The 25,947-nt window shown below is 40.5% G+C and overlaps 1 protein-coding gene across 1 annotated transcript in view; it reads left to right on the plus strand.

Annotated features, from left to right (window-relative positions):
- The first annotated feature begins 18,960 nt into the window (after positions 1-18,960).
- Positions 18,961-25,947, plus strand: part of st6gal2a (ST6 beta-galactosamide alpha-2,6-sialyltranferase 2a) — a 61,695-nt gene continuing 54,708 nt past the window's right edge. Inside the window, exon 1 of the mRNA XM_072263198.1 lies at positions 18,961-19,022. The gene's annotated coding sequence lies outside the window, so the exon portion shown is untranslated. The remainder of the gene's footprint in view (positions 19,023-25,947) is intronic.

Here is a 25,947-nt window from a genome sequence, read left to right on the forward strand (position 1 = left end):
CTTTATACAGCACTAAAACAGGCCCTTCAGCCCAACTCCTCCATGCTGATCAAGGTGCCTTCTCGCACTGCTACCATTTACCCTCATTTGGCTTGTATCTCTCGAAACTTTCCTATCCATGTACCAGTTCAAATATTTCATAATTGCACCCACCTCTATCACTTCCTCTGGCAGTTCGTTCCATGTACCTACAGTTTTCTGTGTGGAAAATCTTGCCCCTCCCTTTAAATCCTTCCCCTCTTACCTCAGGTCTATACCCTTTAGGTTTGGACTCCAGAGTAAAGACTGTGATCACCTTATCTACATCCCTCATGACTTCATAAACCCCTTCAAGGTGCTGACTTTGGGGAAACAGTCCATTATCCAGTCTCATCATGTCCTCTGGTTTTAGCAACCTTCCTGTGAAACATCAGGCCCAGGGGATTTACCCACCTTGATGTGCAACCATTCTGCCATGACCTCCTCTTTCCTGATATTGATATGTCACTGGACATCATTATGTTCTTCTGAATTCCCTAGCTTCCATGTTCTTCTATATACAAATGAGAAATATTCATTTAAGAGATTGCCTATCTTACATAATTGATTACACTGATCCTTAGGGAGACCTACTCGCTCCCAGTTACACTTGCGCTCTTAATGTTCTTAAGAATCCCTTGGTATTCTTTATCTTATCTGCCAAGGATATTTTGTGTCTCCTCTTTTCCCATTGTGATATCTATCTTAACTGCTCTTTTTCATTAATACATTCTTTGTATTTGGGGCATTTGCTAGATGCCATCTGTGTGTACCTAACATACTGTATACCTGTTTCTTTGGTTTTGACCAGAACTTCAATATTCCTCAGCAGGCAGGGACCCTTTATCCTGACAGACTTGCCCTTGTCTTTTACAGGAAAGCACTTTTAAAAGGCCTTTGAATTTTTTAGGCAACTTATTTTGCCCCCAGAGTGTGGTTAATTGTCATTTGAATATACCTCATCAAAAGATTTTTGTATTAATATTCATTGATATTTTCAGAAATAAGTTTACTTAAGTTTTTAAGAACATCTTAAGAATTAAACGAATCCTGAATTAAAAATTGAGACAAATTTATTTTTAAAGTAATTATTGAGCTTGATACCTTTCGGAGTGTGTTTGTGTTTCGTGATAGTTCTTGATTACTGATTGCATACATATTCATTTCAATATTGCGGGAGTACTGTAGCATTTTTGTAAAAAATCTTTACAAATGGATCCCTAAATCAAGATATGAACAGGGTGAATGTAGTACAGTAATTATGTTTTCAATGATAGGAAAATAGTGTGCGTTAAAAATATAGCAAAGATTTTTTTCCATTTTTGATTCAGGACATCTCAAATAATAATGTTGCACATGAGCATAAAAATACTCAAAATAGAAATAGAACTTGGTCATAAAGGCCTCTCAAGCCAACTGTGTTATTCATTAAGATAATGCTTACTCCTGTGCTTGATAATTCCACCTTTCAATCCAATCCTTTTGCCCTTGATAATCTGTTTGGGGGGAAAAAAATCACAACTTCATTTGAATAAATTCAGAAACACAGATTTCTGGATCTCTGAAACATAGAGTTCAACATGGGTGAACAAGTTTTTCCTGATCCAAGTCCAACTAAATGAAACTGGCACTCGTACATGTTTTAACATGATCACCTTTAATTCATCTGAGTTCCAGTGAGTATAGTCTAATCCTACATAATCTGTCCTCTAAAGGCACTCTCTTGTTCAGGAATCACTGTAATAAACTTATCACACTGCTTCTGAATCAAGTGTAAAATTCCTTAGCTATGGAGACCTGAACTGTGTACATTATTCCAGATGTATCCTCAGCAAAGCTCTGTACAGTTGTTGCAAATCTTCTTTAGTCTTTTTACACTGGTCTCATGTGCAACATCCTATTTTTCTTATTGATTCTTGTATCTGTCTGTTAACCCAGTGTTTCATAGAGGTATTCTCAAAAGCAGCATTTCACCATTAAGAGAAATGTTTTTCCAGTTCTTTCTACAAGAACCTAAAAAGAAGAAAAATTGTCTTAATAGTGAAATGCTGCTACAAAACATACAAGCTCTCATTTCCTCATGATATATTTCATTTGCTGTATTTTTACTATTTGCTTACCCTGTCTACGTCACCTTGCAGACTCTGCATTCTCTGTCACAGCTTAGTTTCTGCCAAGTTTTACGCTCAGCAAACATCTCTACATTATACTCAGTACTACAATCCATCATTAATATCGATTGCAAATACTGCTGCATTACTGATCCATGCCGCACCTGCTAATTACAGATTGTCAACTAAAAGCAATCTATTCCTTTTTGTCCGTTTACTAATCTTTAAATGATGAAAAATTATCCCCACTTAATTGTGTTCAGTAGCATATTGGTGTTCTTTAAGTCTGTGTCTTTTAATTTCTGTTTTAAATATGTCACTTGCTAATTCAGAGTAGAACACCACTATATTTTACGGCTATACAACTCTTCCCAAGAGGATCCCTAAATAAAAGATCCCTAATTAATTTTGTCTCATTACGCACACTAAAATCATCAAAAACAGTTTGTTCCCTGGATAGCTCTATGACAAATTGCCTGAGGAAATTGTTTCAAAACCACTCATAACATGTCCTCAAAACAGCTTTTCCCAGTTCAATTTATCCACCTTGTATTATAAACTGAAACCCTACTGTGATTTCTTTATTAACTTCATTATAGTGTCCTTCTGATTAATATTTAGTCTAATTGCAGCTCTCAGTTAATCCCGCAAGAGCTTTTTGTCCCTTACGATCTCATATCTTTGCCCAGGTTGATTCCTCCCATCTATAACAACCACAGCAAATTTAGAGGATTTAATAAATTACTTTCATGATTTGAATGGAACAACTGCATTACGCTATGCAATTATGCTCAGAACCATTGGGAATTATACCTGTACATTATATATATTTTTTGTGTTTAACTCTCCCACTGAAAGGGAAATTTGCAATATATTGCAAGCAACTAGTGGTACACTGGACATAGCAATCCAAATATTATCTGTAAAGCTGGACACAACTGTGGAGAATATTCTGCTGGAAGGAATGAACCAGTGCATTTATTTGAAGGATCACGTAATATTTCATGGTTATATATGGAGATTTAACCCGAGACAGGATATTATTCTGTGTAATTCCCATAATTCATTCAACAAAGGTCATGTTGCATCAAAATGAATGTTCTGACTAACTGACAGTTGAAAGGAAACAGACAGCTTCAGTGTAAAGTGTTAAACACATTAGCTGCGTTCCAGCACTGCTTTGACCTATTGATCTTTAAAACAATAGTGTTTCTTATGAAGGCTTCATGAGATTTAATATCGCATGAACCAACATCTGCTGGAGGTAGCGATCCAGGATTTAGAAAGTCTCACCCATCGCTTTATGTTTTTCCTTCTGCTCCAAAGTCAATACATGCACACAATGTACATTATTCTTGGTTGGAGAAGGACTAGACAAATTATGATGCTAAGCCCTTCTCCAGCTTGGATGAACTGATTTAACAGCATAACCTCAAGACCAATTTTGAGAGTTTGATATCGTACTATAAAAAGACTTGGTTATCAGTCATCTCGTGAACTTTGACTTTTCCCATGTTCCCTCTAGGACATAGCAAGTGCAGAGAAGAGCTGGTGAAGTGATTGAAAGGTCAGGGAATAACTGGAACCATGAGCAAAGAGGTAATTCTGTCACTATTCGGAAGTCATGCAATCTGTTCTTAGTTCTACATTTGAATTATGAATATTTATAATGGAAAATCCCTGTTCGATCATTGTCATGCCTTAAATAACGACCACCTTCTGGTAGCGATGCTGCAGCTTTTCTGGAGGTGGGTGTAATTTCAACATGACAAGTTTGTACTGCAGTTTCCATTAAAAACATGGATATTTGAATTTATAATGTAATATGCTGACAGGTAGGGCACATAAACTGAAGCCATTTTGTCATGTTACTATTGTAGTGAGTCTCTTATGATGCTGTATATGGAAACATTTGATAGGTCAACCCAGATTTAAGACTGGGAAGGTTGTGAGAAAACTGTGGTCACCGAGGGAAGTTTAAATAAAATGGATTAATGATGTAGAGGGAGAGACATTAACAGAGTTAAAATCTGAATGGGGAGAATAGAGGAGCAGTAGAGGTGGCGGAGAGAAGGACAGATAGAGGAGATTAGGGACAGCATCCAGGATAAACAAAGATCATGGTAATTGAAAACCATTGTGGAGGGAGCAGAGGAAGTGGTTGGAATGATGGAGTAGAGTCAAATGGTTGCTATTGTTAGTAAGTTTGGTTAAAGTTTAGCTGCACTGTGACAAAACAATTTTAAGTTTGGCATGACTGAGAAAAGCAAGGAATGATCAATAGGTAAGGAGGAGATCAAAGTGAATGAGAGAAAGAAAAAACAGGTATACAAGTGGAAGAGTAGGAAAGGGAAGTGAAATGGGAAAAGAGGATGGAGTGAGGAGAAAGCTGATGAGAGAAGAGGAAATAGAGTAGCATTTAGAAGAGGTCAATTATCAGGAAAATTTAAAATGTTAGATCATTGTAAATAGCTTTGTGGGGCTCATAAGTGAATCCCACAACAGCTTTGATTCTAAACTACACAATTGGGAAATTAAGTATATAGCTGTGCATATCATTTATGTTTGGAAGTCACACAGAGGAGGCCATGCTGGTTAGTCATGTGTCTAATAACAAAATCATCTATGCATGAAGCAAAGTATTTTGTGCTCTCACACTGGGGAAATCGACATTTCTTATGAAAAGCAGAAAATTAATTGCTGGGAAGCAAGAGTTTTTTTTAGTGCTTTTGTTTTGTGTGCAAGAGCTGCACTGAAATCCCTGTAGGTAACTGATTAGTGAAATTGTAAATCAATATTCCAGTACAAAATAAGTTCCTTGATATAGCATTTTTAATGTAGGGAAACACTAAATAAGTATCCCAACTTTCCCTTTGGGTTGAATTGCTACCAACGAGAGAAATGGTTCTCAAGTGTTATACCTTTTAACCAAATCCTAAAATGGTCACATCAGAGAGAAAATATCAACAATATAATTCATTTGATGATGAACTTATCTTTGGCCAGGTCTAGCACTGGTTCTGGAGGGTTAGTAGTGGTGTGATGGACATGTAGTGTGACTGTCAAAGTGAGGCCAGTGTTTCTAGGAGGGTGAGGATCTTTGGGGATAAGGAGGTGACCCACTTGGCTTTTTCAGATCAACTTACTTCCAGCTATTGTTTCTACCATGATGGATGGAAATTCTGGGGATCTTCAGGTGCCTCACAGATTTTCTTAGGGTCATACAATGTCATAGAGTGGCCTTTGTATGCAGCTTTGTGGATTCCATCACTGCAGTTGCCCTGCCCCTGCTACTTGTCAACATTGTGATCACTAATATTACAGAAAGAATAGTAAGCAGTTGTGTCAAACACAGTTTTTACTTTGAGTCATCTCCAAGTGCAACAAACTCCAAAACTTTTATCAGTTCCAAGCATTTTTTTTTTCCCTTTTCTGTACTTCAACATCAGCTGACAGGACATTTCTATAACGAATACACTATTTTTAGAAGTGTGATTTTTTTTTTTTTTTTTGCAATGAACAGTATCATTCCAGGAGCCTATTAAGTTTTTTTTTTACAGAGAAAATGAGACAAATTTTTAAATTTTATTTCTTCAGTGTTAACCAAAATCAAAACAAAAATTTAAATGTTGCACTTAACTATGTAAACAGTGAAGAAATTTTAAATACCTGCTTCTCTTCTGCATGTTATGAAAGGGAAGAGAGGGAGGATAATTTCTTTCCTTAGTCTGTAATCATCTTTTAATTTTTTAGCCTCTTTTCCTTCCATGTTGTTCAGGCAGTTATTAGTGTGACCTAAAGCTCAAGGTAAATTTATTATCAAAGTACACGTATGTCACCATGTATAACCCCGAGATTTGTTTTCTTGTGGGCATGCTCAGTGTATCCAAGAAACATCATGGAATCAATGAAAGACCAGACCCAACAGGAAGGATGAACAACCAATGCGTAAAAGACAATAAAACCATGTACCCCGCCTGGGCTGGATGCTTTCCATAGTTTCATCATCCTGAAGGATGCTTTCAGGTCAGCTTTAGAGACTGAATTCACTGGGCCATTGGGAACTCTGGGAGTCCATGAAGATTCCTTCATGTTTTGACAGTCAAAGCAAGCTTAGAAGGCATTGAGCTCACCTGGGAGCGAAGCTTTGTTGTCGCCTATGTTGCTTGGGTTCACTTTGTCAGAAGTAATAGCATTCAAGCCCTGTCAGATTGTCGAGCATTCTTCAGTGAATTGTTTGGTCTGGAATTGCCACTTTGCATGTGAGATGACTTTATGGAAATTGTACCTGGACCTTTTGTATCTTGGTTGCCATGATCTGAATGCCTCTGATCTAGGCCTCAGCAAAATTGGTTCATCCAGGGCTTAAGATTGGGGAAGATGGAATAATTTTGTGGGGACACCACTCATCTACGACTGTTCTTATAAAGTCTGTGACAACTGTGGTGTATTCATTCAGATCCACAGATGACTCCTTGAACATGGCCCAGTCCACAAAACTCAAACCAATCCTGTAACCACCCCCCTCTCTTCTGTGACTACTTCCTTATCACTGGAGCCTTGTTCTGCAGCCTCCGCCTGTATGCAGGTAGGGGAAGGACAGCCAAGTGATCAGTTTTCCCAAAGTGCAGTCTCGGCATGGAACTGCAGGCATTCCTTATCCTGGTATATCAGTGGTCGAGTGAGTTGGGGCCTCCGGTGCTCAGGCTATATGCTGATGACAATTTGGCAGAGATTTCTTCAAACAAGCCTGAATGAAGTCCTCTGCTATGATTTGACATGAGTCATGGCGGGCTGCTTCTTGTTTGCTGATGGCAGCATTCAATATCTTGAGTGCCTGATTTACGTCGGCTTTTGGCAGTATGTATGGTAGCCTACCTCTACCATATGCAGATTATTTCTTTGTTAAGCTTATAAATGGTGGATTGATGATGTATGGGAGTTTCAGGAGCAATCAAGGGCTGACGGCAGCTAAAGTGTGAGGCTTAAAGAGATCTGCAAGAAGAATGGGATCAAATCCTCTTGACATGTGTAGCAAATATATTCATAAAGCTGCACGGTTAAAACAAATATTATATGAAATCTATCTACACTACTCGCTACCTCTGTAAAGCAGCCAACATAACCAAAGACTCCTCCCACCTTCAAAAACAAGAGAGAATCTGCAGATGCAGGAAATCCAAGCAACATACACAAAATGCTGGAGGAACTCAGCAGGTCTGGCAGCATCTATGGAAAAGAGTGCAGTTGACGTTTCGGGCCGAGACCCTTCATCGTGCCTAATGCTGCCTGGCCTGCTTAGTTCCTCCAGCATTTTGTGTGTGTTCCCTGTGAAACACCACTAGTCATGGGCAGCCAACCAGAAAAGGTTCCCTTTATTCCCGCTCTTTGACCCCTGCCAATCAGCTACCACTTTATCCAAGCTAATTTCCGTCCTGTAATATCACAGACTCATAGCTTCACGAGTCCTGATGAAGGGTCTCGGCCCGAAACATCGACTTTTTACGCTTTTCCATGGATGCTTCCTGGCCTGCTGAGTTCCTCCAGCGTTTTGTGTGTGTTGACTCCCACCACCTCGGACATTCTCTCCTCTACCTCCTCCCATCAGGCAGAAGATACAAAAGCCTGGATGTATGAATCACCAGGCTCAAGGAAGGCTTCTATCCTACTGCCGCAAGACTATTGAGCAGCTCCTTAGTACAATAAGATGGATTCTTAACCTCACAATCTGTTATTGGCTGTATTGTCTGACAATGTTGCCTGTCTACACTGCATTTTCTCTGTAATACATAGTTCTGTTATAGTTTCCCCTTGTTCTATCTCAATGCACTGATGTATTGTGTCTGCTGTGGAGACCTTCAAGTTTCTGGGTGTCACAATCTCCCAGGACCTAAAGTGGACACCCAACGCGGACACTCTTATCAAAAAGGCTCAGCAGAGGTTGTATTTCCTACGTCAACTCAGGAAGTACAACCTGCCTCAGGAGCTGCTGATTCAATTCTATTCAGGAATAATCCAGTCTGTTCTCTGTTCGTCCATCACTGTCTGGTTTGGATGAGCTACCAAACAAGACAAGAATAGACTCCAAAGAACTGTCAGAGCTGCGGAAAGGATTATTGGTGTGAAGTTGCCCTCGATCCAGGACTTATATGCATCTAGAGTCAGGAAGCGAGCAAGCAGCATCATTGTAGACCCATCACACCCTGGACATCACCTGTTCCAACTCCTTCCTTCTGGTAGGCGCTTTATAGCACTGTATGCCAAGACAAATAGGTACAAGAGCAGTTTCTTTCCGTATGCCATCAGTCTTATGAACACTTGAATTTTAGACTATTATAAACCAAGTCCACCTGTACCTACACAGGTATACCTCAATGTATATAGTTCACGATTATTTGCACTATTGTTTTGTTTACTTGTTGATTCTGTACAGCGAGAGCTCAGGGAAACCGACATCAAATTCCCTGTATGTGTCCACATACTTGGCGATAATAAGGGATTCTGATTCTAATGAAATGATGCATATGGACGGCATGCAGAATGAAACTTTTCAATGTACCTTGGTACATGTGACAATAATAAACCAATTTAAGTACACTAGACAGCATTTTTGGGAAACGGGTCCAGTGTGTCAACCTGCATGAACAAGTAACTGTAACATGTCTATGAGTTTAAATCCTACAATAAGAAATAGAATACAATATTTAGATCTTGTCATTCCAAAACTCATATCAGAAAAATGATTATTGATGGTGTTGGATTGTTGGTTTAACACAGTTTTTCAGGGTAGGACTTTCTAATATTACTTTCTGGATCTGCATGTGATTACATCTTACTACCATATTTCAGTGCTGGTTGTCAATGTCAGCAGTGGCTAAAGAATGAGCATAAACACTTGGTTCAAATCACTTTCTGCCACTGACTGCTTACTGCTGCTTGTTTTTTTGCCTGTTGTACATGAGTGTGGTTTTATACCTGCAATTTTTAGGATGAGAGAAGAAGAGGATGGTTTAGCTATAGTTTTAGGCCAAATACTAATCTAGTAACTTAACATTACTGAAACAGATTATCATGATCACAATGAAACTTTGTCCTAGTCATACAGTAAATTATCCAGTCAGAGATGTAATGACCTGATAGAGGTGTATAAGATGATGAGAGGCATTGATCGTGTGGATAGTCAGAGGCTTTTTTCCAGGGCTGAAATGGTTAACACGAGAGGGCACAATTTTAAGGTGCTTGGAAGTAGGTACAGAGGAGATGTCAGGGGTAAGTTTTTTACACAGAGAGTGGTGAGTGCGTGGAATGGGCTGCTGGCGATGGTGGTGGAGGCGGATACAATAGGGTCTTTTAAGAGACTCCTGGATAGGTACATAGAGCTTAGAAAATAGAGGGCTATGGGTAACCCTAGGTACCCTGTAATTTCTAAAGTAAGTACGTGTTCGGCACAGCATTGTGGGCCGAAGGGCCTGTATTGTGCTGTAGGTTTTCTATGTTTCTAAATCAACACAAAACTCTCTTTCAACTTTTGTTTCTCGATGTATATGCAACTGACATGACTTTGCATTACAGAGAATATTGTATTGTTCGCTTTCTAGGAATGCAACTTTCCTGTAATGCAAGCCTCACCTCTATAGTTGATTTTTACTGATTGCTGTAATAACATTTTTTATTTGTATAACTTTTGATGAGAATTTTCAGTAAATATTTTTATTCTTAAAGTGTTATTTTCGTGTATCGTAATACTGTGCCTTCTGTCAGTTTATTTTTTACAGATTACATTTTTAACCAATTTTTTTCTTAAATGCCTCAAATTTCTCACAATATTTCCACTCTTGAACTGATCATCAGCTGAGCCTGATCCTGACCTCACTGGACGTTCACATTGATGTCACTCTTGCCACTCAATAGAATTCGGGATATAAATTATTGGTCAATTTAGCTTTCCCCAGATTTAGATCCTTAGCTCTACATATTGAATCTAAGATGTTGACCATCATCTGTGTGGTGGTGTGTAGGGGCAATGGCAATGGGTGATGCCAACATGCTCAATAAAGTGATTAGAAAGGCTGGCTCTGTTACAGGAGTCAGACTGGCCACACTGGAGGGAAGCTGTGGTAGAACAAAGGAAACCATGGAAAATCCTGGTAATTCTGGACAATGTTTCTCACCCCCCACATGCCACCTTGGCTGAAGAGAGGAGCACCTTTAGTAATAGACTAAGACAACTGCGCTGCTCCGAAGAGTGCTATATGAGGTCATTCTTACCCTCGGCCATTAGGCTCTATAATGAGTCAACCTATAGGCGAGGAAGTGGTGACCCCCTCCCTTTAGACTGTTTGAGGTAACTAATTTTTTTATTCTTTCTTACTTCTCTTCTAATATTTGTATATTTGTGCTCTTGTAATGCTACTGTGACACTGTAATTTACTTTGGGATCAATAAAGTATCTATCTGTCTTTTAGATTAGGTTATGAAGACACGTAGTCCTCTTTTATTGTCATTTAGTAATGCATGCATTAAGAAATGATACAATATCTATTACAGTATATTGATTAAGGGGAGTGACTTACTACCTTGAATGCATAGATATCTTAGTCCTTTTTCAAGTTGAAGCTTATAGTCATCTTACTGTATGTATGAAACAATAAGGTAAAGTTCCCCAGACCACAGTGCACCCACAATACATATATCACACACGTCACATAAAACAAAATATTAGCATATAATTAAGATGACAAGTAAGTTAATAAAATATAATTCAAATGCATGTGAAGTTCACAGCACAGGTAAACAGTAAGTAACTAGTCCTAGTAATGAGACCTTGGCAGTGGTGGGGTATTCATTAGTCTCATTCATTACCCAGTCTGACAGTCCATGTCCTCCTGCTATTGTACCTCCTTCTGGATGGTAGTGGGTCAAAGAGATTGTGGGATCCCCAACAATGCTTTAGGCCCTTCGTGTACAACACCCCCAGTAAATGTCACAAATAGGGTGGGAAGGGAGAGCTCTTAGCAATTTTTACCATCCTCTGTAGAGTCTTACAGTCCGATGCCTTGCAACTTCCATTTGTCACAATGATGCAGCCAGACAGGACAGTCTCGATGGTGCCCCTGTAGCAAGTTGTTAAAATGGAGGTGTGGAGCCTTGCACATCTCAATCTCCTGAGAAAGTGTTGGTGCTGCTGTGCCGCCTTGACTAACGAGGCGGTGTTGTGGGTCCAGGTTAGATTGTCCTTTACGTGCACACCAAGGAACTTTGTGCTCCACTGCAGAACCATTGATGTGCATTGGAGAGTGGTTAACCTGCACTTTCCTGAAGTCCATAATCATCTCTTTTGTCTTGTCCACGTCGAGACTCGGGTTGTTGTTCTCACACCATTTTACAAGCCTCTGTAGCTCCTCTCTGTGTGCCAACTCATCATTGTTGCTGATGAGGCCAACCATCAGCGAACTTGATGATGGGGTTTGAGATGGACCTGGTAGTGCGATCGTGAGTCTGCTGCGTGAGCAGCAGCACACTGAGCACACCGGTACTCAGTGTGATGGAGCCTGAGATGTTGCTTCCAGCTCACACTGTCGGGGGTCATCAAGAAGTACAAGATCTGATTACAGAAAGGGATGCTGAGCTTACCCGCCAGTCACTGAGGGGTGATTGTGTTAAACCCTGAGCTGAATAACATCTTGGCATATGAGGCATTGTTTTCTAGGTGGGACAAGACAGAGTGAAGGGCTGACCCAATGGCAAATTCAGTAGGCCGATTAGTTATCATTTGTCAGATGACGCACTGAATTTTTAAGCTGTTTGTAATCATCGTTTTATACATTTACTATTGGAGATGTCTCAACTTAATACCTTCTGAGAAAATATGTGATCTATCTAAATAAAACTTGTATTTAAAAATCCACTGTCCAATGAAATATGACAACAATGATGAATCATATTAAAGAATGCTAAAATGAATTTAAAATAAGTACGTAGTCATAGAATTATGCTGCAAGGAAAGGGCTCCTTGGCCCAGCTGCTCTGTGCCTCCCTGCTAGCCCAGTTGCCCGGGTTCAGCCCATAATCCTCCAGGCCCTTCCGTCTATGTATCTAACCAAATGCTTCTTAAATGTTGCCATGGTACCCACCTGGATCACACCCTCTCTCAGGTTATGTACTACAAACATAACGTAAACAAAGAGGAGCAGGAGGAGGCCGTCTGACCTGAGGAGTCTCTGTGCTGGTAAACATGATCATGACCAGTCTGGCAGTGGACTCAGCTTCACCTACCTGCTCTTTTCTACACAACTCTTAATCCTCCTGCTGTGCTAAAATCTATCTGACTGAGTCTTAAATGTATTTAATAAGGTAGCATCTACTTCTTCTCTGGGTAGAGAGTTCCACAGACTCACTACTGTCTGGGAAAGGCAGTTTCTCCTCATCTCTATCCGAAATCGATTCCCTTGAATCTTGAGGTTTTGTCCCCTAGTTCGTCTTACTTACCAGTGGAAACAACTTTCCTCCCTCCATCTTATCTATGCCTTTCATAATTTTATATGTTTCTATAAGATCCCCTCTACTTTTCTGAATTCCAGCGAGTATAGATCCAGTCGACTCAATTTCTCCTCATGGAATAACCCCCTCATAAAAAGAAAGATGTCATTGTGGGGTAATAGGAGCAAATAGAGAGAAGTTATAAACTAGTTCTTCCATAATTGTTTTGAGCATGGTATTAACAGCACTATTATTCCAGTTTCAAAGTTCAAAGTAAAATTATTATCAAAGTGCATATATGTCAGCATATACAATGCTGAGATTTATTTTCTTGAAGACCTATTCAGTAAATCCATAATAGAATAACAGCCACAATAGAATCACCGAGAGACCGCACCAACTTGGGCATTCCACCAGTGTGCAAAAGGCAACAAACTGTGCAAATACAAAAATTAAAAATAGTAATAATATGTGTAACCCTCGGGTTCGGCTAGCGGCTCAATCAGGGGGAGACAGCCTCTGGCCCGGCCAAACTTGAGAAATCTTGTTTGGGTGGATGCTGCATGAAGTGTTCCCCTGTTATAAATCAGTACCACAAAATAACAAACAGTACAATTAAACAATTGAGCTTTATAGTTTTTAATTTGATTATAGAGTTAATAAAGAAACAAAAAAGAGGAAGGGCCCATTCTCATGAAACAGTCCAATGTGCGATGTTGGAGCTCACGGTTTGCCCATCTGTTTGTTCTCCATCAATTCTCCCCCCAGGGTGTTGACTTCCAACCCTATTCCAAGTCCACTCCGTCCTGCAATCTATGGCTTCCCTGTTCCGGCATGTTCTCTCTCCATCTTCTGCCAAAGAAAAGCCCGGAAAACCCTCTCTCAGGCACATAAAAAAGAAAAAAAACACGCCTTTCAGTGGATGGTGCACGTTCCAAAGGCCCCGTTATCTCTAGTCATAACCCAAACACGCTGCTACAGAGAAACCATTACATTAGCAGTGAAACATTACAGAGCATTACATAAGTAAGCAATAAATATCGAGAACATGAGATGAAGAGTCTTTGAAAGTGAGTTCATAGGTTGTGATAACATTTCAGTGATGGGGCAAGTGAAGTTATCCTCTTTGGTTCAAGAGCCTGATGACTGAGGGGTAATAACTGTTCCGGAACCTGGTGGTGTGGGTCCTGAGGGTCCAGTACCACCTTCCTGATGGCAGCAGCAAGAAGAGCGCATGTCCTGGGTGGTGGGGTCCCTGATAATGGGTGCTGCTTTCCTGTGGCAACACTTGGTGGGGAGGGCTTTACCTGTGATGAACTGGGGCCATATCCACTACCTTTTGCAGGATTTTCCATTCAAGGGCATTGGTGTTTCCATACCAGACTGTGATGTAACCAGTCAGTATACTCTCCACCACACATCTATGGAAGTTTGTCAAAGCTTTAGGTGTCATGCATTCGGCAGACAAGCATGAAATCAATATTACACACTCATATCCATTACAATCTCTGCTCTGCAAAATCAGAAAGGGGCTTCTATAAAATGCACAAAATTAGATTTCATCATCCACTGCAGACATTTCACTTCTAAATAAAACTCAGAATTCCAATTCAATAGTGCAAGATGTGATATATGAAATAAACCAATTGATAGAGTAACCTCAGACCTCTTGAGAAACAGGCATTCAAAAAGGACCATCTCGTGTTTCCTAAGAGAAGCAGCTAATATTCATGCTTCTAAAGACTATACAGCAAATTCATATGGAATATATATGATTGTTGAGGATAAAATGTCTCCTACCATCATCAAGACATTCACTGTGTGGGTTCACATTAAAAATAGCCTCTTGAGGATTGAAATCAGGGGAATCTTTCTGTGCACCCCTTAAGCTATCAGAAGTCAATGAAACTTGCTTTTTAAACTCTTGATTTAACAGACTGTAAATATAGGGAAACAGAAGTTACACTCTGTGATTTGTGCAGCATGGTAGTGTAGTGGTTAGTACTGCAAAATGAATTAGTCCGTGAGCCAGTAGGGTTGGTCGGTACCATATGAGGGAAGTGATGCTCATAGTGATTTTTGGCAAGGTATACATCTCTAGATTTAGAAAATATGTGATAGCATTGCACCAGTGGTAGCTTTATTACTTCAAATAAGTAATCACTTTTTGTATATATTCCATATCAACATCAGTACAGCGGAAAATGTTACCCCACCTCCCAAAAGGTAAAAAACCTCATTTGGAGAGATTTCTGGAGTTTTATCAATGTCATGATATTTTCCATATTGTTGTATCAAATCAAAACAATCTTAAGCTTTTGTTGTAGCATATAGAATTACAGTACAATAATTCAAATGTGAGGTTCCACATGGCCATAACCTAGGCCCCAGTTGGTTGTAAAATAAATATATTTAATCAAAAACTGCTTTCCATACTTTCATAACCTATTAATAATCATAATAATTTTCCAAGTCTTCCATGTCTTCCACATCTTCATCTGAACTTTCCACACTCTCTGAGGTGGATGTCTAGTTCTCACAGTCTGCCAGTCTACACATGTCAGTACACCTGAGGCCATTTGCAACACACATATGTCTTGGGAGTGAACACTATTTTGGACAGTTACAGACCAGTAGATCCAGGACGGCATCGGGTGCTGGCTGGCCTTCCATCCAGTGCACTACCAACTGTTCAGTTTCCTCTTCTCTCTCCATCTTCCATCCTCTGCCGACAGGGCTTGGCACTTGTGGGTCCTTCTCCAAACATCCTCTCCGTATACCAGCCTGGTAGTTGGCTCACTGTGCATGTTTTGTTAAGCAGTCCTTGCATGGTGGGAATTGATGACTTTCGATTGCACCTTTTTTTGGCACAGAAAAGGTAATACCTGAGCTCATTGACCTTGGTGGTCGATGCTTTTGGAGCGTACAGGAGACATGTATATACCTTCAGTTTGTCCATTAGTTCTGGGGAGAGGTTCGATTGCTGACCCAACTCTGAGAATGTGTCCTGAGTTTCCCTGTTGCTGGTCAGAAGTTTTAGGGCACTTGTCTTCCCTTTGCCTGCAAAAGCGCTTACAGTGTCACATCCTGTGTATGTGTGCAATCTGATGAGAGCCCTACAAACCTCTATGCCAACAGTGGCAGCAACCTTCCTGATGTCTACAAGCCTGTACAGGTTCTAGTGCCACACTTCTGGAATAATGGGGCCTCAATCTTGTCACAAAATGTTAAAGACATGATAAAGACATCTGTGTCTTCTGAGCAGATCACTACAGATTGGTATCCCTCTCTTGTGGCATGGGCAGCATGGAGAAGTAAGCGGCCATCTGCTTTTTCTTATTGACACTGAAGAGCTGACACCTCCTCACTGTCTTGAGATGTGATTCTGTAACATTTGTCATTCATAGTTGCATACAGAATCTTCTCCTGTAGCTTTGCTCTGTACTCCGCCTTTCTCCATTCATGGACTATGAAGCTAATGAGACTATTTTTGTGACTGACTTTGGTCAGGAAGCTCCTCCACTGCCTCACCATCTGTGTGCCTGTGATACCTTGCAACTCATGACCAGCCTCTTCACCCTGTAGAGATCTTCCGCTATTTTTGATAGAGTTCTCCTTGTATGTGTTGAACAAAACATCTATTCTGCTACTCTGACTGCCTTCCCTCAGAGCCATACCCAGAATTGTTGTGGCAACATCTCTGAAAGTAACTTGATCACCTTTCACTCTTTGGACCAAGTTCATTCCATCAACCACTGTAGCAGAGTTTCCTGGGAGTTGCTCTTCTACTGCTACATTTTTCTGCAAGGTTGTTGCTAAAGTAGCTTTATTTGTCTTTCTCAGCAATCCTGGTGTGGACAGGGCCCAGGAGGATGAGAAAGTATGTCCTCCATACGTAGACTGTACCCTTGTGCCATCACTATGATGCATCCAAACAAAGACCTGTCTGCTTTCAAGATGATCGCCCTCCCATTTGATTTCACTTCTCTCTTCTTACACATATCACTGAATTTTTCAGCTTGTTGGTTTTCATTGGGTCATGGAATTTCTTTGCTGGTTGGTCTTCCTCTAATCTCTCATCCTTGAAGGTTGCATAGCATTGCTCACCAATCTCATATGCCTTCATCAGGTTGGAGGCAATGTCCTTGGGGGCTGCCTTTGCCGTAGAGATGCTAATGAGGTCCCACTTGTCTGCAAATGGGTTGACCCATTCATGTATGAGGCTAACCACTGCTGAAACTGCTTCCTCATCTTCCTGGATTCTTGGCCACTGTAGCTCCGCGTGACAAAGCTCTGATTTGTTGCCTTGCACTGTCTCCCTTAACTGTCCCAGGAATGCACTGTGGTGCTTAGCTGTTATGTGGTAACGCTTGATAGCTCCAGTATTCACGCTGAACCGTGATGTGCCTCCAGGAGTCTGTGAGTCTTTGTTCACTGTGACTTCAATAGCCTGGTCCACAGGGATCTGCCCAAAGGGGTTGCTACACTGAGAATTGGTCTGTCTTGAAGGCCTCATACACAGAGGGATTCTTCTCTGGGAGGTTCATCATCTGAGCAAAGTAAGGGGACAGGTACCTAGCATAATTCATCTTATCACAGGCAAAGTTCTTGTAGCATGGAGGTGCAACTCCCAGTTCCCCTCACAGAAAGCTACCACCGCTGAAATGCTATCACATATTTTCCGGCACTATACCTTGCCAAAAATCACTATAAGAATTAGGCTCCCCAGATGGTACTGGTGGCCCAAATTTGGGGTCCTGGCTCACGGACTAAATACGTGGTATTATGAAAGACAGGGCACATAAAGTGTTTTGCACAGAAATTAAAGATCAGAAAATCGTTGTGAGCATGGTGACTTTTTTGGCCTGCTGTTTTCAAAAGCAGAATATCACAATTTATACAAAAAAAGGGATTAGAAATGTATCCAGATGGAAGTTATTGAAGTGAATTGAAAGGAAGCTTTTGAGAATCGTGTTGTTAGATTTTTCTGTATGAAATAAAATCTTTATTAATCAACTTTCAACATTTTACACATGGAGGACATTTAAGTTTTCCAATAAACTTATAATCATCAGTGCCATTGTTTGGAACAAGTTCAGTGGTAACTCTGGGCAATTTCTGTTTTGTCAAAGTGAATAGAAAGGATAATGATTAGTTCTGCATAAATGAGCAGAAAATCATTTAAATGCAAATATAAAAAATGGCTTTCTGAATTTAATTGCTTTTCTTAGCTTTTTAAAAGTAACATCACCATACCTACCCCAACTGCTATCAAAATTAATAACTTGCTTTTGTTTCCCGTTCCTTTCTCCTCCCACTTGTCATCTTACAATCCATTCCTCCATATCTTTTCTATTTAACTGCTTGTTTGTTTCTTCAGTCTATTTATTTTCCCTTACATGACTTGTGTTTTGTCCTTCCTTCTGCTGTTTGTATGCACTCATTGGTATTTAACTCCCCAGGGCTTCATTCGGTTTTCTGCTTTGTGGCTTCCTTGAATTCACTGTTGCTGTTTTTAATCTTTTGTAAGAATATTCAAGTGTGAGCTATTAGGAAGCAGATTTAGCCTAAACATAAATAGACCACTTTTCTAAGGAAACCCTTTTCACCTACTTTGTTCGAGACAACTGAGTCATTTTAATAAATTTGAGAAGGCACAAGATAGTAAGCTGAATACCAGGAAATAACTTCAGTGTCAGTTTCGGAAAAAGACAAAAGGTACACATAAGTCCAGTGGTAGTCAAGAATTTGAAACAATGAGCCCTCTCTTCTCAACTTCTTCAGAGTCAATGTCAAGCCAAAGTAAGTTTATTATTAAAGTAGGTATATATCACCACATGGATACTTCTCTGACTTAAAAGTTAAAACTCAATCTGTGTGTTTGGAGTTTTAACTTTAATGTCAGGGAAGAAAAATCACCATTTCTCAAAGCTGAAACTAGAATTTCCTGTGTAATCAGAAAAAGTTAAGCCAGGGGAATAATCACTATTTCTGAGTAGTGCTTGGTTAGGAGAATCCGGGTCTCGATGCTGTTCAGTGTAACTAATGCAGCTGTTTCTTTGTTTCCAGCCTTCCCTTTACTCCAGCGTTCCTCAGCAATGCTTTGCAGTTCTTTCAGAGGTAGTGCTGCTATGGAGCCTGACTGGGCAGAGGTTGTTCCCTCTCGCTTCTTCTGGACTCTTCATTGTTCCTGATAACCATTCAGAAGTCACACCCTCCTCCGCCACAGACTACAGTGTCATCTTCCACCCTCAGAAACTGAAGTGGCTGCATCTCCTGGTTTAAGACGTAGGTGAATCACCTGTGAAGAGCTGAGTAAAGAAATCCTTTGAGACTTTATTTTAACTAAAGATAGATCTCAGTAGAATGAACCTGATTGGGTTCTACCAGTGGGACGCAGCGATAGCAGCAAAGGTAAATAGAAGTGGCAGAGCCTAAGTACTAATTGTCGGCAAGCAAAATTGAGAAGAAATGAGATGCTTTACTAAAATAGAAATGATAAAGAAGATCAAGATATAAATGACCAAGATAAAATAGAGCTGGAGGCTAAAAATATAGTCAGAGTGATTTCTCTTGTTGATGAATTAAACTAGTTGGATACAAAGACAAATTCAAAGTAAATTTATTATCAAAGCATGTATATGTCACCGTATACTACCCTCAGATTCATTTTCCTGCAGGCATTCGCAGGAACACAAAGAAGTGTAATAGAATTCATGAAAATCTGTTGTTTTTTTTGCACTCTGTTTTTCTTTAATAAAGCAGGGAACCAGAGGAAATATGTGTTCCCTTGTGAAGAGAAGCGAGCAGGGACTACTGCAATGTGGCTGCATTTTTTAAAAAAAATTCAGAAGTGAAAACTACAACATATGATATTTAGAAGGGTAGAAGAAAGATGCAGGGGACATACTTATTAGAGATAACAGTGACAGTCAAGAGCTGTGATAAGTGCGGGTGAGAGAAATAGAAGATGTATTGATAGAAATAAAAAAAACTAATTGCAATTATTGGGATGGGCTTATAGGTCAATTTTACAGCTCGAGAGGTTGAAGAAAGAAAAATAGATGCAAACATGGGAAATTAATGGAACAAACATGGTGAAATTTCAATTGTCTTGAAATTAATTGCTCAAAAACTCTTATTTGAAGGATTAATTGATCTGATTTTCTATCTTGTGTGTGGATTTAGGATAAATAGAACAGAAGACACAAGAAATCTTTTAATCAGTAGTGACCATAATTATATCTAATAATAGCGATTAAGTAAAAACATAAGGTTGACAAATACCAGGGTAATAGTTGGGGAATAAGCAGATTTTAAAGCGTTAGTAGTAGTAGAATTTATGAAAATACTATTGGGAAAAAATGACTGAAAGTAGCAAAGGAAAAATGTATTGCTGTAAGATGCAGGAATAAACTAACTATATTGAGACACCAATGGTAAATAAAGATGTTGGGGGAAAAGTGAAGATAAGCAAAGAAGATGTGTAGTAGGATAGTAGAGAGTAACAAGACCAAGAAGAAAGAATATGAGGCTAGAAAAGGCCAACAATATTAGGTAAACAATGAGAAAATTTAACATTAAATTATTGAATATAATATGTAATAAAATAATCTATTAATGCAATATTAAAAAGAAAGGTCAGGGATAGAATAGGGGCACTACTGAATAGATAGAGTAAAATTACAGAGCTGTTTCAAGCATATTAAATAAATATTTTGGTCCCGCATTTATTAACAGGTATACATGACATCCCAAGGTGAGATTGACAACTTTACACCAGTATTGAAAATAAAATTGAGAGAATCATTATTTAATCTAATCAAATTCAATGAGGGAGAAAAAAACCTGCTCTGGATCGATTGTGCCTGTGAATTATAAAATAACCTAGAGATAAGGTAGTAAGGCCAGTATTATGTATTCAATAATTCTGGTAGTTTGCTAACAATGGGAAGAGAATAGGTTTTCCAACTTAATTTTACTAAAGCAGAAAATGAGAAATAAGCATAGGCAGTGAAAATCTGTTAATTGGTAGACAACATGATTACCTTTAGGGAAATTCTTCTCGTGACTTTTCAAAAGGGTTCCTTCTAAAGATAACTGGAAAGATCAGTTTGGGTAACAAAGTAAATGTTCATTGTGTAGATTTCCAAATGGCCTTTGATAAGTCTAGTTTAATAATCAAGTAGCAGAATGAATAAGAATTTGCCTTCAAGACAGAAAACAAAGTATGCGAGCTCGATTTCAAAGTTTAAGAGAAGTTTGGATAGGCACATGGATAATAGGTGTATAGATGGCTATGGTCTGGGTTCAAGTCAATGGGAATAGGCAGTTTAATTGGGTTGGCATGGACTAGATGGGCTGAAGGGTCTGTTTCTGAGTTGTACTCTATAAGAGGGGCCTAAGGTAGTTAGAGCTAGAAAGTGGAATTAGTCACCACCTATATTAAAGATTTCAACTTTGGAAACAAAAAGAATAGTTTCTAAATTTGTAGAAATTAGGCAAAACACTACTAACAAACTTGAAGAATGGGCATTTTAGTTGTACTTCAACAGAAATTAAATGAATCATTGCAGTTTGGTAAGAAATACCATAGTCCAAAGTAATGATTTTGGTAACTGTCAAAATCATAGTAAGCTCCATGAATGAATTTGCTAACTAATATGTTTTCACCACAACTCTCCTCAGTTGGCTCCCACTCCTGCTGTCCTTCACAAAGATATCAATTGCATTAACTTTCTATTACAAGTCCAACAATGCTTATGAAAAGTAGCCAAACAGGCAATCCCTGGGTTACATAAGAGTTCAGTTCCTGTGAGCAGTCTATAAGCTGATTTATCCATATCAGAAATGTCAGCGTTCTATTGCTATGCACATCATATTGCTCTGCTTATACTTCCTATTCGCCCTCACACTACCTATGTTTAAATTAAATTGGTAAATTAGAACCATAGAACCATAGAACATTACAGCACAGAAACAGGCCTTTTAGCCCTTCTTGGCTGTGCCGAACCATTTTTCTGCCTAGTCCCACTGACCTGCACCTGGACCATATCCTTCCATACACCTCTCATCCATGTACCTGTCCAAGTTTTTCTTAAATGTTAAAAGTGAGCCCGCATTTACCACTTCACCTGGCAGCTCATTCCACACTCCCACCACTCTCTGTGTGAAGAAGCCTCCCACTAATGTTCCCTTTAAACTTTTCCCCTCTCTCCTTTAACCCATGTCCTTTTTTTTTTTCCCCTAGCCTCAGTGGAAAAAAGACTGCTTGCATTTACTCTATCTATACCCATCATAATTTTATAACCCTCCTTCAAATCTCCCCTCATCCTTCTATGCTCTAGGGAATAAAGTCCTAACCTATTCAACCTTTCTCTGTAAATCAGTTTCTCAAGTCCCAGCAACATCCTTGTAAACCTTCTCTGCACTCTTTCAACCTTATTAATATCCTTCCTGTAATTTGGTGACCAAAACTGAACACAATACTCCAGATTCGGCCTCACCAATGCCTTAGACAACCTCACCATAACATTCCAACTCTTATATTCAATACTTTGATTTATAAAGGCCAATGTACCAAAAGCTCTCTTTACAACCCTATCTACCTGTGACGCCACTTTTAAGGAATTTTGTATCTGTATTCCCAGATCCCTCTGTTCTACTGCACTCCTCAGTGCCTTGCCATTTACCCTGTATGTTCTACCTTGGTTTGTTCGTCCAAAGTGCAATACCTCACACTTGTCTGTATGAAACTCCATCTGCCATTTTTCAGCCCATTCTTCCAGCTGGTCCAAGTCCCTCTGCAAGCTTTGAAAACCTTCCTCACTGTCCACTACACCTCCAATCTTTGTATCATTAGCAAATTTGCTGATCCAACTTACCACATTATCATCCTGATCATTGATATAGATGACAAATAACAATGGACTCAGCGCTGATCCCTGTGCCATACCACTAGTCACAGGCCTCCACTCAGAGAAGCAATCCTCCACTACCATTCTCTGGCTTCTTCCATTGAGCCAATGTCTAATCCAATTTACCACCTCTCCATGTATACCTAACGACTGAATCTTCCTAACTAACCTCCCAAGCGGGACCTTGTCTAAGGCCTTACTGAAGTCCATGTAGACAACATCCACTGCCTTCCCTTCGTCCACTTTCCTGGTAACCTCCTCGAAAAACTCTAATAGATTTGTTAAACATGACCTACCACGCACAAAGCCATGTTGACTCTCCCTAATAAGTTCCTGTCTATCCAAATACTTGTAGATCCTATCTCTTAGTACTCCTTCCAATAATTTACTTACTACCGATGTCAAACTTACCGGCCTATAATTTCCTGGGTTACTTTTAGAGCCTTGTTTAAACAACGGAACAATATGAGCTATCCTCCAATCCTCCGACACCTCACCTGCAGATACCGACATTTTAAATATATCTGCTAGGGCCCCTGCAATTTCAACACTAGTCTCCTTCAAGGTCTGAGGGAATACCCTGTCAGGTCCTGGGGATTTATCTACTCTGATTTGCCTCAAGATAGCAAGCACCTCCTCCTCTTCAATCTGTATAGGTTCCATGACCTCACTTCTTCTTTGCTTTATTTCCATTGACTCCATGCCAGTTTCCTTAGTAAATGCAGACGCAAAAAAACCATTTAAAATCTACCCCATTTCTTTTGGTTCCATACATAGCCAACCACTCTGATCTTCAAGAGGACCAATTTTATCCCTTGCTATCCTTATGCTCTTAATATACCTGCAGATGCTCTTTAGATTATCCTTCACCTTGACTGCCAAAGCAACCTCATGTCTTCTTTTAGCCCTCCTGACTTCTTTCTTAAGTATTTTTTGTACTTTTTATACTCATCAAGCACTTTATTTGCTCCCTGTTTCCTATACATGTCATACATCTCTCTCTTCTTCTTTATCAGAGTTCCAATATCCCTTGAGAACCAAGGTTCCTTATTCTGTGATAGCTCACAGCTATCTGGACTACTCCTCTTCTCACCCTGTCTCTTGCAAAAATGCCATCCCCTTCTCGCAATTCCTCCATCTCTGCCGCATCTGCTCTCAGGATGAGGCTTTTCATTCCAGGACGAGGGAGATATCCAAGCAACACACATCAAAGTTGCTGATGAACACAGCAGGCCAAGCAGCATCTGTAGGAAGAGGTGCAGTCAACGTTTCAGGCCAAGACCCTTCGTCAGGACGAAGTTCTAGTCCTGACGAAGGGTCTCGGCCTGAAACATCGACTGCACCTCTTCCTACAGATGGTGCTTGGCCTGCTGCGTTCACCAGCAACTTTGATGTGTGTTGCTTGAATTTCCAGCATCTGCAGAATTCCTGTTGTTTGAGGGAGATATCCTCCTTTTTTAAAGAAAGGGGCTTCTCTTCCTCCACCATCAACTCTGCTGTCAAACGCATCTCCCCTATTTCATGCACATCTGCTCTCACTCCATCCTCCCGCCACCCCACTAGGAATAGGGTTCCCCTGGTCCTCACCTACCACCCCACCAGCCTCTGGGTCCAACATGTTATTCTCCATAACTTCCGCCACCTCCAACGGGATCCCGCCACTAAGCACATCTTTCCTTCCCCCCCTCCCCAGCTTTTCGCAGGGATCGCTCCCTACGCGACTCCCTTGTCCATTCATCCCCCCCCCATCCCTCCCCACTGATCTCCTTCCTGGCACTTATCCTTGTAAGCGGAACAAGTGCTACACATGCCCTTACACTTCCTCCCTTACCACCATTCAGGGCCTCAAACAGTCCTTCCAGGTGAGGCGACACTTCACCTGTGAGTCGGCTGGGGTGATATACTGTGTCCGGTGTTCCCGATGTGGCCTTCTATATATTAGCGAAACCCGACACAGACTGGGAGATCATTTTGCTGAACACCTACGCTCTGTCCGCCAGAGAAAACAGGATCTCCCAGTGGCCACACATTTTAATTCCACATCCCATTCCCATTCTGATATGTCTATCCACGGCCTCCTCTGCTGTAAAGGTGAAGCCACACTCAGGTTGGAGGAACACCACCTTATATTCTGTCTGGGTAGCCTCCAACCTGATGGCATGAACATTGACTTCTCTAACTTCCGCTAATGCCCCACCGCCCCCTCGTACCCCATCCGTTATTTATTTATATACACACATTCTTTCCCTCTCTCTCCTTTTTCCCCCTCCGTCCCTCTGACTATACTCCTTGCCCATCCCCTAGGTTTCCCCCCCTTCCCCTTTTCCTTCTCCCTGGGCCTCCTGTCCCATGATCCTCTCATATCTCTTTTGCCAATCACCTGTCCAGCTCTTGGCTCCACCCCTCCCCCTCCTGTCTTCTCCTATCATTTTGGATCTCCACCTCCCCCTCCCCCTCCCACTTTCAAATCTCTTACTAGCTCTTCCTTCAGTTAGTCCTGACGAAGGGTCTCGGCCCGAAACGTCGACTGTACTTCTTCCTAGAGATGCTGCCTGGCCTGCTGCGTTCACCAGCAACTTTGATGTGTGTTACTTATTCTTATTCACTTTGTCTTTAATCCTGACAGGAACATACTAACTCTGCACTCTCAAAATTTCTCCTTTGAAGGCCTCCCACTTACCAATCACATCCTTACCAGAGAAGAATGAGTCCCAATCCACGCTTTTTAGGTCCTTTCTCATTTCTTCAAATTTGGCCTTTTTCCAGTTTAGAACCTCAACCCGAGGACCAGATCTATCTTTATCCATGATCAAGTTGAAACTAATGGTGTTATGATCACTGGAACCAAAGTGTTCCCCTACACACACTTGCGTCACCTGTCCTAACTCGTTTCCTAATAAGAGATCTAATATTGCATCCTCTCTAGTTGGACCTCTATATATTGATTTAGAAAACTTTCCTGAGCACATTTTACAAACTCTAACCTGTCTAGACATTTGACAGTATGAGAGTCCCAATCAATATGTGGAAAATTAAAATCCTCTACTATCACAACTTTATGTTTCCTGCAGTTGTCTGCTATCACTCTGCAGATTTGCTCCTCCAATTCTCGTTGACTATTGGGTGGTCTATAATACAACCCCATTAATGTGGTCATACCTTTCCTGTTTCTCAGCTCCACCCATATGGCCTGGTAGACAAGCCCTCTAATCTGTCCTGCCTGAGCACTGCTGTAACATTTTCCCTGACTAGCAATGCCACCACCCCCCCCCCCACCCACCCTTCATTCCTCTGCCTCTATCACGTCCGAAACATCAGCGCCCTGGAACATTAAGCTGCCAGTCCTGCCCCTCCTGTAGCCAAGTTTCACCAATGGCTGTAATGTCATAATTCCATGTGTCAATCCATGCCCTCAGCTCGTC

The sequence above is a fragment of the Mobula birostris genome, chromosome 7 (genome assembly GCF_030028105.1).
Source record: "Mobula birostris isolate sMobBir1 chromosome 7, sMobBir1.hap1, whole genome shotgun sequence".
NCBI lineage: Eukaryota > Metazoa > Chordata > Chondrichthyes > Myliobatiformes > Myliobatidae > Mobula > Mobula birostris.